Source organism: Mesoplodon bidens (genome assembly GCF_964165515.1).
Source record: "Mesoplodon bidens genome assembly, chromosome: 2".
Classification (NCBI taxonomy): Eukaryota; Metazoa; Chordata; class Mammalia; order Artiodactyla; family Ziphiidae; genus Mesoplodon; species Mesoplodon bidens.
Genome location: NC_138177.1, coordinates 107,885,115 through 107,899,000, shown reverse-complemented (window position 1 = coordinate 107,899,000; position 13,886 = coordinate 107,885,115). Strand labels below are relative to the sequence as shown.

Below are 13,886 nucleotides of genomic sequence, written 5' to 3'. Positions count from 1 at the left end.
GGTTATCTGATGAGACAGAAGAATATGATAGTGGTGGGGAATACCTGACAGGTAGAAGTTGCTGGTAGTATTTTAGGTCATCAGTTTGGGTGGTGATTTAATCAGTTCAGTATATTAATAAATAATATACTCCTCACCGTCTTGAGTCCTCACTGTTCTCCTTTTCCACCTTAAATTGCCATATCCATCATACTCTCCCACATATGTGATCCTCAGCTCCCTGCTCCTTTCTTGCTTCTTTGTACAACCCTGTTAAACTCCCACCCAAACCTCTATTAAATCTATTTCTGCATCTGAACAACCATGCTAACTCATCTCACTACCATGAAGTGAGTCAATACTAAATTTCCTTAGTCTAGTGGTTCTCAAACTTTAGGGTGTATCAGAATCACTGGAAGGATTTGTACATGGGCCTCATCAAGCAGATTGTTTGTTTGTTTTGGTATTGAGTTGTATGAGTTCTTTATATATTTTGGATATTAACCTCTTATCTGATACATGGTTTGCAAACATTTTCTCCCATTCTGTAGGGTGCCTTTTCATTTTGTTAGTTGTCTCTTGCTGTGCAGTAGCTTTTTAGTTTGATGTAATCCTGCTTACTTATTTTTGCTTTTGTAGCTTGTGCTTTTGGTGTCATATCTAAAAAATCATTGCCCAGACCAATGTCAAAGAGCTTTTTTCCTATGTTTTCTTCTTGGAGTTTTATGGTATTAGGTCTTATGTTTTAAGTCTTTAATCCGTTTTGAGTTAACTTTTGTTAGTGTTATGAGAGAGGTCCAGTTTCATTTTTCTGCATGTGGTTGTCCAGTTTTCCTAACACCATTTATTGACGGGGCTATCCTTTCCCCACTGAGTGCTCTTGGATCGCTTGTCAAATATTAATTGACTATAAATGCAGGGGGTGGTTATTTCTGGGCTCTCTATACTGTTCTATGTCAATTTTTATGCAAGTACCATGCTGTTTTAATCACTATAACTGTGTAGTACTGTTTGAGATGAGGACGTGTGAATGCCTTTGGTTTTGTTCTTTCTCAGGTTTCCTTTGGCTATTCGAGGTCTTTTGTGGCTCCAAACAAATTTTTAGGATTTTTTTTTCCTGTGGAAAATGTCATTTGAATTTTGATAGGGACTGCATTGAATTTATAGATGGCTTTGGGTAATACAGATATTGTGTATAGAAACACAACTGATTTTTATATGTTGATTTCACATCCTGCAACTTTACTGAACTTGTTCATTAGTTCTAATAGTTTTTTGGTTCAGTCTTTAGGGTTTTCTTTAGATCGTATAATCTTCGAACAACAATTTTACTTCCTCCTTTCCAATTTGGATGCCTTTTTATTTCTTGCTTGACATTTTTCTCATTCCAATTTTGATTGCTTGCTGATTTTGTAGCTTTATTTTCCTTTACATTGGAGACAGAAATACTGTCTTTATGTCAAAGGAATAAGTTTGTCCTCTAGCATCAAAACACATTGCTATTCTTAAATTGAGAATAGGTTTAAATGATGGGCTAACATCTAGGAACTATGTTGTAAGAGATGGAGTAGAATGGGAGACAAAACTGGTTACAAAATTTATTTTTCTTTCTTTCTTGTGTGTGTGTGTGCATGCCAAGTAGGTATTTGTATAAATTAAATACCTATTTGGTGTTGTCAAGGAAATATAATTATGTAGAGTAATCTGTAAAATACCCCTCCTCCCTTCAAATAATCAGCACTGTGTATCTCCTAGGCATGAACACACATAAACAGAAAGCCAGAAATCCAAGATGTCAAGATCACCATCTCGGCACTGGACTTTCTAGGGCAGTTTAAGTGTTCCTATTTTCACTGACTAGACCTTGCCTTTTTTTTTCCCCTTTCTACTCAGATCTACTTTATTCACTTGCTTGTCATCCTGTATTAATCAGGTCTCTGACTTGAAACTGTTGAGTGCTTGTGACATTAGTATTACCATCTTTTTCTGTTTTTAGAAGTAAAATAGTGTATTTTAAAACTTTAGTCTCCCATGTATGATCTCATTTAATCCCCAAGACTACCCTATGAAGTTGGTGGAGTGAAGTAAGTTGCCCCAGCTCACACAGCTGCTAAGTGGCAGAGCCAGAACTATGACCCTTTCCTTGCCCAGTGCCTCTTCTGTTACACCACAAACTTTTTGTTTAAGTTGGTTTTAAATTAGACCAGTCAATAGTTAACTCCCCCTGAAAGTAAAATGAAGACAGAATAAAGTTAAAACTCCCCTCTCCCTTCCCCCAGGAATACTAACTACATCAGTGGTATTACATCTTACTGCATCACATTGGGAGATAGTAATCTCAAATTTTTCCACTAAGTTTGATCACTTGGTTAAGGTGGTGATCATCAGATCTCTCTTTCTGAAGATAACAGTTTTACTGTATAACTAATAGACAATCTGAGGTAATACTTGAGATCATTTTATTTCCAAAAACCTTCCTCCCAATACTCATCTGAGTAAATTATTACACTGGAAGTTGCAAAATAATTTTCCAACTCTAGGATTTCATCTACATGCATTAGCTGCCATTCTTGTTTTTGTTTTTTTTAAGCTTTCCCTTTTTCCTCGTAACCTCACTTTTTTTTTTTAATTTGAGTATCACTGTGGTTGCAAGGACTTTTTAAAATCATTGTGTTATAATCCATTACTATTACTGCTTTTTCCTTGGATGCTTAAATTGTTCCCAGATTTGAGCCCATTTGTCTTTGAGTACCTCCTTGCTTTCTTGCACTATAAGATGTTCCAGGCCCACTTTTTGTGTTCCCTGCAAACCTGGAATTAGCCTTTTTTTTTTTTTTTTGAGAAAGAATATTTAGGAACTAAAATCTGATTGCTATTGTGAAGTCATGATATCTAGACCCTTTCAGTTGATAGACGAAGCAAATAAACCTTTTTCAAAATCATGAGTTCATGCTAATTAAATGGAGCCTCACAGGATTCTTTTTCAACTTATCCTCATTTCATATTTTCATCTCTCTTCTGCCATTATAGACCCTCATTTTTAAGAGTCTATATGGTGATTCAATTTCATACTAGAAAGCATTATTTTTACTTGTTTTAGAAAAATTGGTTCAGTTTACCAAAGAGATCAGTATACTTTATTTGAAAATTAATAGGAGGGACTTCCCTGGCAGTCCAGTTGTTAAGACTCCGCACTTCCATTGCAGGGGGCACAGGTTCGATCCCTTGTTCGGGGAACTAAGATCCCCTGCATGCTGTGCAGCATGGCCAAAATAATAATAATAATATGAAAGCTTAAAAACCTCATGTCACTACCTTCAATGCCTCAGTAGGAAACAGGCAAGCAGATCAGTGGTCCTAAAAAAAAATCCAGTTTTCAGATGATTGTTGTTATAGTTCCTAACTTCTGTTTTCTTTTTAGCTGTTTATACAAAGTCATCACACTCACAAATTTACTTCTCCAAGTATACAGATTCACATTTTAGATTCTCAGTGGAATCCAGTTCAGTATTTTTGACATTTACAGCATTATGCTGAATTGTAGCATTTGTTTCTTCATGCTTTTATATTTCAGTGAGCTACTTTTGAGTTGTTGGTTTACTTCTTGAAATATGGACATAATGCAATACAATAAAAATAATGAAAAATGCATACTAACCGAAACTAAACAATATGCAAATGACAAATACCTTATTGCCTTATCTGATTAACGCAGTCTGTGTAGTATGCATGAAATATTTAAGAATGTAAGTATTAACAAAAGAGGTTTCTATGGAAATAGTAACTACTTTTAACTTTTACAAATTTGAAATTGTGTGAAAAAACCTTAATCCCAGTAATTTTATCTCTGACCCCCAAACTGCATGTAAACCACTTAGTAGACGTCCAGGGATTTCTAGCATCTAAACACTGTAAAAAAGAGTTGTACCTTTTTCTAATCCACCATCCTGGACTCATCAAAGCCCAGGATCTTTTGGATAAAGTAAATAAATTGCAATTCGATTTCTAAAGAACCCCTGATGCCTCCTTGGTACCTGCTTTATCTTTACACACTGATACTACTGCTTTACTACTCCCTCAAGTTGTTTGTGTTATAGTCTAGTTAGAATAGGTAGAAAATAAATGCCAAAATGGCCTTTTAAACGTTGTCATTTGAAGCTACCGCTCCAAATTGGAGACCTTTGAAATGAGGCCTTTGAAGAAAAGAGCAGTCTAAATTGAAGTGTGCATAACTGTTTTGAACTGGAAATTACCTCTAGTTTAGTTAATAAAACCTATATAAATTAAATAAAACAGAATGCATATATATTTCTTTTTTCTGTATTATGTCTTATACTTATCCATGTTGAGATGTCCAAGCATAGGATTCAGGAAGAGGACTGGGCTGGAGATATGAGGGTCGTTGGATGGTAACTGAAGTCACAGGAGTAGATGAGATCATTTAAGGTTGAGTGTGGAGAGCAAGAAGATAAAAGGGTCAACCAAGGACAAAATTCTAAGGGATGAGTAGAAGAGGAAGACTCAACAGAGACCTAAAAGCAGTAACCCAGAGGTAGGAAGGAAATGAGGAGAGAATTAGTATTATGGAAGCCTAGGGAAAGAGAGTTTCAAAGAGGATTGAAAATGGACAACATGTGAAGTGTTAATTGGTGAAGATGAGGTCTGAGATGTTCCACCTGCTTTAGCAACATGGATATTTTTGAGACCATGATGAGAGTAGTTTTACTGGTGTGCCCAGGGCTGAAACTAGCCTGCAATGCTTTACAGTGGGAATGAGGGGGAATCTTTCAAGAAGTTTGGCTATGAAGAGCAAGAAAGTGCCAGGGATCAAGGAGTTTAGGACACAGAAGAGATTGGAATGTGTTTACATGTTGATGGGAGGGGAGCAAGCCAGCCAAACTGCTTGTAATCCCCACAGGAACCATGCAGTATGAGGCCTCCTTGTTTAATTCATGGTGATCATCTTCACTCTTCTCAGAGATGGGGCTAAACCCAGTGAACTTAAGTGCTAATCATCTTCCAGATTCTGCTAAAGTAAAACAGTCTTTCTCTGACCACTCTCTCCCAACATAGAATTAATCAAATCCTCTTGTGTCCCCACCATAACCTGCAAAATACTCTCCATGCTTTATTGCATTTATTTGTTTACACGTCTCTTTTCTCCATAAGTTGTGTTTTATTCATCTTAGATGCCAAGTGCACAGCTCTGTCGCTGATACACTGTAGTGTTCAATAAATAGTAATAGCCTTTTATAAAGCAATAACCTTCATTTAAAAAAATCAGGTATTTTGTGTTACCATATTGGATCTTCACAACAACTCTGTGAAAAAAGCACTGTAATATTCTCATTTTATAAATAAGAAACCTGAGACTTAAGAGAGCTAAGTAACTTGTGCAGAGTCACATAGTAAGTGGAAGAGCCAGGACTCAAACCCAGTCTGTTAGCAAGATTCATGCTCTTAAGCTCACTATAGTCAATGCATGATTGAATAAATGAATGAATGGATGGCTATCAAGGAATTCAAAAGGACAAAATTCCCACAAATGAACTACCACACCATTTGTTAAACATAACACATACTGAGAGTGTCCAGTTGCTCAATAAATGTTTCTGTTGGGAAAAAAAAAATGGAACAGTTGCAAAACTGACGTGTAAACTTCCAGACTGTTAACCACTGGAGCCTTCTTTCTTATTCTTCCTTTCTAGAAGACAAAAAGGGTTAACATCCATGCTCTCTTTGTTCATCTGTGTACACCTTGCTCCAAGAGCTTAATGATACAGATGAAAGAACATGGCACTTTTGAGGAAATGAAACTTCACTGTAGCTGGAGTATATGTAAAAACTGCAATGGAGTAGGTGAGGAAAGACTAGGAAAGAAAGGGTCGTATTATGCAGGCATTGTGGGCTCTGTTCAGAAAGGTGGTTTTTTTTGCTCGTTTGTTTTTTATTTTCATTTTATATTGGAGTATAGTTGATTTACAATGTTGTATTTCAGGTGTACAGCAAAGGGATTCAGTTATACATATACATATAGCTATTTCTCAGATTCTTTTCCCACATAGGTTATTACAGAATATTGAGTAGAGTCCCCTGTGCTACATAGTAGGTCCTGTTGGTTGTCTATTTTACATATAGCAGCGTGTATATGTTAATCCCAAACTCCTAATTTAGCCCTCTCCCAACCCTTCCCCTTTGGTATCCATAAGTTTGTTTTCGAAGTCTGTGAGTCTGTTTCTGTTTTGTAAATGAGTTCCTTTGTACCACTTTTTTTAGATTCCACATATAAGTGATATCATATGATATTCATCTTTCTCTGTCTGATTATGGTTTTCTTCAGATATATGCCCAGGAGTGGGATTGCTGGATCATATGGTAGCTCTATTTTTAGTTTTTTAAGGACCCTCCATACTGTCCTCCATAGTAGCTGTACCAATTTACATTCCCACCAACAGTGTAGGAGGGTTCCCTTTTCTCCAAATCAGAAAGGGTTATTTGTCATAGGGGCAGATCTAAATTTTGTGGGGCCAAAAGTCTATACAATTTGGGGGGCCCTCTTTAAGAAACCCATGATTTTGTATTTATAGCTACAGAATTAAGTTCAGAGCCTTGGAAGGGGTCTGTGCAAGTGCACCTTAAGTTTCATTAGGTTTCTGATAAATCACCTATGCCTCAGAGCCACTGAAGCATCTTCAGCTGGGAGAAATGTGGTTAGATTTGCATGGGGAGAATGGATCAGAGGGATGGATCAGAGGGTTCAAGTCTGAAGCCTGGAGCAGTAGCTTGGAGCCACCTTAGCAACTGTGGGAGATAATAAAGGCCTAAACTAGGGTAAGGCAGTTAGGAGAGAGAAAAGTGGGTGAATAAGGCCTCTTCAGGTGGTAAAAACAAAGAACTAGGACTGACTACAGGTAGCCCATAGGGGCCATGTACCAACCACATCACAGAAATGTCTCCCCAAGCAATGTGATTTCCACTTATCCTTTAAGGGCCTTTTCCAGTTAAGAAGTACTTTTTTCCTCTTTGTGCCCTGCTCTTTCCACACAGGTACAATGAATGTCTCCTTCTCTCTGACTCCCTTGGGCTTGTACACACCTCCATCTTATACTCGCTCATAGCATCAGGACAGGGCATGCCTTATTCACCTCTTGTATCTTGTATCTCCAGAGTCTTCATAGTGGAGGATGAAGGAATGGCCTGCTTTGCTCTATACAAAGACATTTAGAATAATATAAAATATTAGGAAGTTTCTATGAGTGATTGAGATTCAACCTAGGATTAGTTGTTGATATGAATTGCAGTTGGGCTCCAACATAATAAAAGTGTCCCTCTGACAACCACCACAAGAGTCATCCCTCATTTAAGTTTAGTTCTTCCTAATCTGTAGAGAAGTTCCACATATAAGCTGTCACTTAAAACTTATAGCCACTTGGGGGCTTCCCTGGTGGCGCAGTGGTTGCGAGTCCGCCTGCCAGTGCAGGGGACACGGGTTCGTGCCCCAGTCCAGGAGGATCCCACATGCCACGGAGCGGCTGGGCCCGTGAGCCATGGCCGCTGAGCCTGTGCGTCCGGAGCCTGTGCTCCACAACGGGAGAGGCCCCAACAGTGAAAGGCCCGCGTACCGCAAAAAAAAAAAACAACTTATAGCCACTTGGAAAATCATCACATGGAGGTAGCAAAGAGACCTAGGACTAGCCCTTATTTTGCTACTATTAGTGTGACCTTGGACAAGTGATTTCACCTTACTAGTGATATGTGAACATTTCACCCTAACGTTCTCATCTGTAAAATGACGGAGTTATAGTCTTCAGTATTACTCCAGCACATAACAAAGTCAGAGCAGAAGCAGGCTGGGGGCCCAGTTTGTCACTCACTGGAGCTAATTCTGAGGTCTTCCGTCAAAGCCCCTAGCCTACACAATTTGATGTCCATGCTACTAGAAGACCCTTAATTAAATGCCTTAGAGCTGTCATTGACCATCTCCAATATGATGGTCGACTCAAAGTCACTGAGCTAAACTGTGGTATAAGGGCCAAAATTCAAGCCCCTCTCTTGTACTGAAGAGCAGACCTCTGCTCACAGTGACAAATTAGGACAGTGAAAGGAGATATCAAATACCAGATAATATTTGTTGGGCCACAGCAATGCAGGAGGATGTTGAAAGCTCTGAGTCCATCATTAAGTTTTCTAGCTGTAGAGCTAGAAGGAACCACAGAGGCAGTAAGGTCTTTCCAGAGAAATCTCTTACAGATCAGCTAAGTCTCTGCTTAAATACCTTCAGTGAAGTCTTCAACCTGACCATATGGTCGTCTGGGAGCTCCATGTAACTTTTGCATCCTAGACCTGTCTTTCAGAACAGTATAGAACAAAGTACCCTTTCTAACGTCTTTAAAAGCACTAAACCCAATTCTTTTGTGTTTTAACTTTCTCAACTATGTCAATTTAAAACAAAGTATCCTTTGGCAGAATCTTAAATTCAACATAATATCACTGTTTGCTTGTTTTTATTACTCTTGTTAAGTACTTTACATACCAATGATCTTCTTTCCCAGATGTCTCAAAATATTTATTTCAAATAATGGCTGTCTTTTTCCCATTGTATATTCTTGCCTCTCTTGTCAAAGATTAATTGACCCTAGGTGTGTGGGTTTATTTCTGGGCTCTCTATTCCGGTCCATTGATCCGCGTGTCTGTTTTTGCACCAATACCATGCTGTTTTGATTAATTACTATAGCTTTGTGGTATTGTCTGAAGTCTGGGAGGGTTATGCCTCCTGCTTTGCTCTTTTCCTTCAGGGTTGCTTTGGCAATTCTGGATCTCTTATGGTTCCTATAAATTTTAGGATTATTTGTTCTAGTTCTGTGAAAATTTTCATGGGTAATTTGATAGGAATCACATTAAATCTGTAGATTGCTTTGGGTAGTATGGCCATTTTAACAATATTAATTCTTCCAAGCCAAGAGCATAGGATATCTTTCCATTTCTTTGAATCATCGTCTGTTTCCTTTACTAATGTTTTATAGTTCTCAAAGTATTTCACCTCCTTGGTCAGGTTTATTCCCAAGTATGCAACTGATTTCTGCATGTTAATCTTGTATCCTGCTACCTTGCTGAATTTATCAGTTCTAGTAGTTTTTGTGTGAGGTCTTTAGGGTTTTCTATATATAGTATCATGTCATCTGCATATAATGACAGTTTTACCTCTTCCCTTCCAATTTGGATACCTTTTATTCCTTTTTCTTGTCTGATTGCTGTGGCTAGGACTTCCAAAACTATGTTGAATATAAGAAGTGAGAGTGGGCATCCTTGTCTTGTTCCAAATTTTAGCAGGAAGGCTTTCAGCTTTTCACCATTGAGCATTATATTGGCTGTGGGTTTGTCATAAATATCTTTTATTATGTTGAGATATGTTCCCTCTATACCCACTTTGGTAAGAGTTTTTATCATGAATGGTTGTCGAATTTTGTCAAATGCTTTTTCTGTCTCTATTGAGATGATCATGTGTTTTTTATGTGGTGTATCACGTTGATTGTGTATATTGGATCATCCTTGTGAACTTGAGGTGAATCCCACTTTGTTGTGGCATATGATCTTTTTTATATGTTGTTGGATTTGGTTTGCTAATATTTTGTTGAGAATTTTTGCATCTGTATTCATCAAAGATATTGGCCAGTAATTTTCTTTTTTGGTGGTGTCTTTGTCTGGCTTTGGTATCAGGGTGATGGTGGCTTCATAGAATGTCTTGGGGAATATTCCCTCCTCTTCAGTATCTGGAAGAGTTTGAGAAGGATTGGTATAAGTTCTTCTTTGTATGTTTGATAGAATTTGCCTGTGAAGCCATCTGGTTTTGGACTTTTGTTTGGAGGGGACTTTTGCTTTGTAGGGAGTTTTTACAGATTCTATTTCACTTCTAGTGATCAGTCTGTTCAAATTATCTATTTCTTCTTGATTCAATTTTGGTTGGCTGTGTGTTTCTAGAAACTTGTGCATTGCTTCTAGGTTGTCAAATTTGTTGGCCTAATTGTTCATAGTGTTCCCTTATGGTTTTTTGTATTTCTGCAGTGTCGGTTGTTATGTCTTCACCAAGTGGTGTCAGGAAAGTTGGACAGCCGCATGTAAATCAGTGAAGTTAGAACACTCTCACCATACACAAAAATAAACTCAAAATGGCTTAAAGACTTAAACATAAGACATGACACCATAAAACTCCTAGAAGAGATCATAGGCAAAACATTCTTTGACATAAATTGTACCAATGTTTTCTTAGGCCAGTCTCCCAAGGCAATAGAAATAAAAAACAAAAATAAGCAAATGGGACCTAATCAAACTTACAAGCTTTTGCAGAGCAAAGGAAACCATCAACAAAATGAAAACACAACCTACAGAATGGGAGAAAATATTTGCAAATGATGCAACTGACAAGGGCTTTATTTCCAAAATATACAACAGCTCATACAACGCAACAAGAAAACAAAAAACCCAGTCAAAAAATGGGCAGAAGACCTAAACAGACATTTTCCAAAGACATATGGATGGTCAAAAAGCACATGAAAAGATGCTCAACATCACTAATTATTAGAGAAATGCAAATCAAAACTACGAGGTACCACCTCACACTGGTCAGAATGGCCATTGCTAAAAACTCTACAAATAACAAATTCTGGAGAGGTTATGGAGAAAAGGGAACCTCCTACACTGTTGGTGGGAATGTAAGTTGGTATAGTCACTATGGAAAACAGTATGGAAGTTCCTCAGAAAACTAAGAACAGAACTACCATATGATCCAGCAATCCCATTCCTGGGCATATATCCAGACAAAACTAATTCAGAGATACATGCACCCCTGTGTTCATAGCAGCACTATTCACAATAGCCAAGACACGGAAGCAACCTAAATGTCCACTGACAGATGAATGGATATACAATGGAATACTACTCAGCCATAAAAAAGAATGAAATGCAATTTGCAGCAACATGGATGCCACTAGAGATTATTATACTCAGTGAAGTAAGTCAGAAAGACAAATACCATATGATATCACTTATATGTGGAATCTAAAATATGGCACAAATGATCCTATCTACGAAACAGAAACAGGCTCATGGACAGAGAGCAGACTTGTGGTTGCCAAGGAGGAGGGGGCTGGTGGAGGAATGGAGTGGGAAGTTGGGGTTAGCAGCTATTATATATAGAATGAATGGATAAACAAGGTCCTACTGTACAGCAGATTCAATATCCTATGATAAACCATAATGGAAAAGAATCTTAAAGTATATATAACGGAATCACTTTGCTGTACAGCAGAAATTAACACAACATTGTAAATCGACTTTACTTCACTTAAAAAAAGAGGAATGATGACCTAAAAATACCCCAAAAAACGGCTATAGCAGCCATAGGCTGTTGCAGATCAGAGAAAAAACATGAGGTTTTGATACTCTGCAGAAGAAAAGTTTCATGGTCACCTTTTCCCTGCTCCTCTTTCACCAAGTATGACCTTGAGCGTCCTAGAATGGCAGTTAAAAGTCCCCCCAGCCAGAGAAATGCCAGTAGGATTATGAATGGAAGTTTGTGCTTTTGAGAGATGCTGGCATCCCTGCGGCCTAGAGATCAGCCAAATAGTGGTTTTGCAGTGACACCTTAAGACCTTGAGATCCTGATGTAAGTATGTTATGTGTAATACCTGGGAGGGAGAGAGTGAGGTGTTCAGGGGGCCAAAAATCTCTCAGTAGCTCCACAATTTGCAAATGAGATTAAAACTCCAGCAACAGGAAAAGTCAGGGCCACTGACAATTGGAAATATTGGCATGGGGCACAGAGGCCTCTTGGCTGGATTAGGACCAGATGGGTAATAGGCTGACCCCTCCCAGCTGTTCATCTTGATAATCAAAGTAAATCTTGCACCTGCGATACAAAATTAGCTCAGAAACCAAAGACAACCCTGGGTAAAGTACATTTGTTGCTTTGAACACAGAGGATTACTATCAAGAGACATTTAGTTTAAGAAGCATTTCATTTGGAGGAAGAGCTAAAAGAACAATTTCTAGCTATTAACTCCTTATCACCTGAGCTGATTTAAAAATTATTCAAAAACTCACTCTGAAGAGCGTTCCCCAAAGAGCCAGATACAAGTATTGCATTGAATAATTCTGTTCATTCATAAACTGAAAAGAAGTCTATTTGAAAGCTACAACTAAAGTCAGGCCTGAAGCAGCTTCCTGTGAAATAAGCTTCAACAGTATGGTTCAGTGGAAAGGAGCAGTGGATTGAGTGATCAAGAGACCTGAGTGAGTCCCATCTCTGCTAAGTGAACTTGGACAGAGCTTTTGGTTTCTCTAGGCTTCTCTGAACTACAAAATGGGGAGATCAGACCGGAGCAAACTCAGATTCCATGAAACTTATAATCAAATCCTTGAACTATAGTAGTAGAAATTGTCCATAAAAGTGGCTTCCAGCAAGTCTTTGTTTTAAATACCCGAATGGAAGGGGCCACAGTAACCAAGTTTTTAACTGTTTAAAGATGCTAGCATGAACAGGATGGATCTACTTTATCTTCATAGAAATGGCCTTGCATAGCTCAGTAATATTCCTAACTTGCTAAAAATGTAGGCCCCAAACAGAAACAGGCTTCACATTCTACGTTATGATCAGCTCCCAGTGAAGTGGCTGCCCACCTATGTATGGGGAGTTTTTCCACACCTGGAGCTAAGGCTGTAAGCTCCACTCTCTAAAAAAGCAAATACACCCTCTGCCCACAGATTACTCTTTAAAATCAGTTTTATTGATCCATGTTTTTAAAATGTATTCTAAAAAATAGACCAAAATGTTGACATAGTTGAGTGGCAGGAGCTAAGTCCCTCCCTTCCCTTTATGCTTAGCTGCATTTTTCTAGTTATCTAATACATTTTCGTAGCCAGGAAAATGAAAAAACTAAACAAATCACATTACTATACCTGAACTGCTGCTATGTTTTAAAAATAAAGCATAGCAAACAGCTGGAAAGAAAAAAAATACCAAAATGCTGGTGGCTATTTCTGGGTGGCTCATGGATGTTTTCATTATGCATTTTCCAAATGTTCTATAATGTGCGTGCACTAACCAACCTTCGATAATTGCAAAAATAACTATTTTAAGATTTACTTAACTGGTTGCAGCTTGCAGAGTCAGGCATTACTGAATGGGACTTTTGTGGTCAATCACTAGAAACTGGGGAGCATTAGAGGAGGGAGGCTACTGCTCTCAGTCCATACTTGGAAAGATGGAGATGTGTGGTGCTGGGGACCAAAACATGGTGCCCAGAAAGGGACATTAACCTAGGATTTCTTTCCTTCTTCGGTCTCACTCTGGGTAAGATGGGTTCTACGTGCCTGGCGTATACATTTCATCACTATCCTTGCAATCCTGTATTTGGGTTATATTGTTTTTGTGTTGATTTGTCTGGTGTTCTTCCACAGCTTTGAGTAGTAGTGTTTGAGTGTCCTACATTTTGTGTAAGGGAGAAATACCATTTGTCTTCGTGGTCCAATACCTATCCCCCTCCCATGGTCAACAGAAATGACAGTGGAAGTCTGACCTTACAGAGGGGAAAGTTCCTCTCTGGACCGGAGTTGCAATCTGCCCACCAAGGCCACAACAGGAGATTGTCCTTTTAATCTAGTGCTAACCTTTTTACAAATGTGTAAGAACCATGACACCTGTTTTACAGCAGTGGGGATGTTTGTTTAGCATGGATTCAAGTCCCCTGTACAAACTACCTAGCTGTCAAAAGGGCAAAATGTTGTTGGTCTTCGCTTACATTGCCTAGTAGTCAAGAGACCTAGTAGTCAAGTGTTCCTCAAAGAGTGAGATGCAAAACATGTACACATCACAATCACCTAGGGGGAAGGTACTGGTTAAAAAAATTCCT

The 13,886-nt window shown here is 38.4% G+C and overlaps 1 protein-coding gene across 2 annotated transcripts in view; it reads left to right on the top strand.

The window, feature by feature from the left end:
* The window catches only part of PKN2 (protein kinase N2), a 162,702-nt gene that overhangs the window by 134,252 nt on the left and 14,564 nt on the right, over positions 1 to 13,886 (top strand). The gene's annotated exons all lie outside the window — the stretch shown is intronic.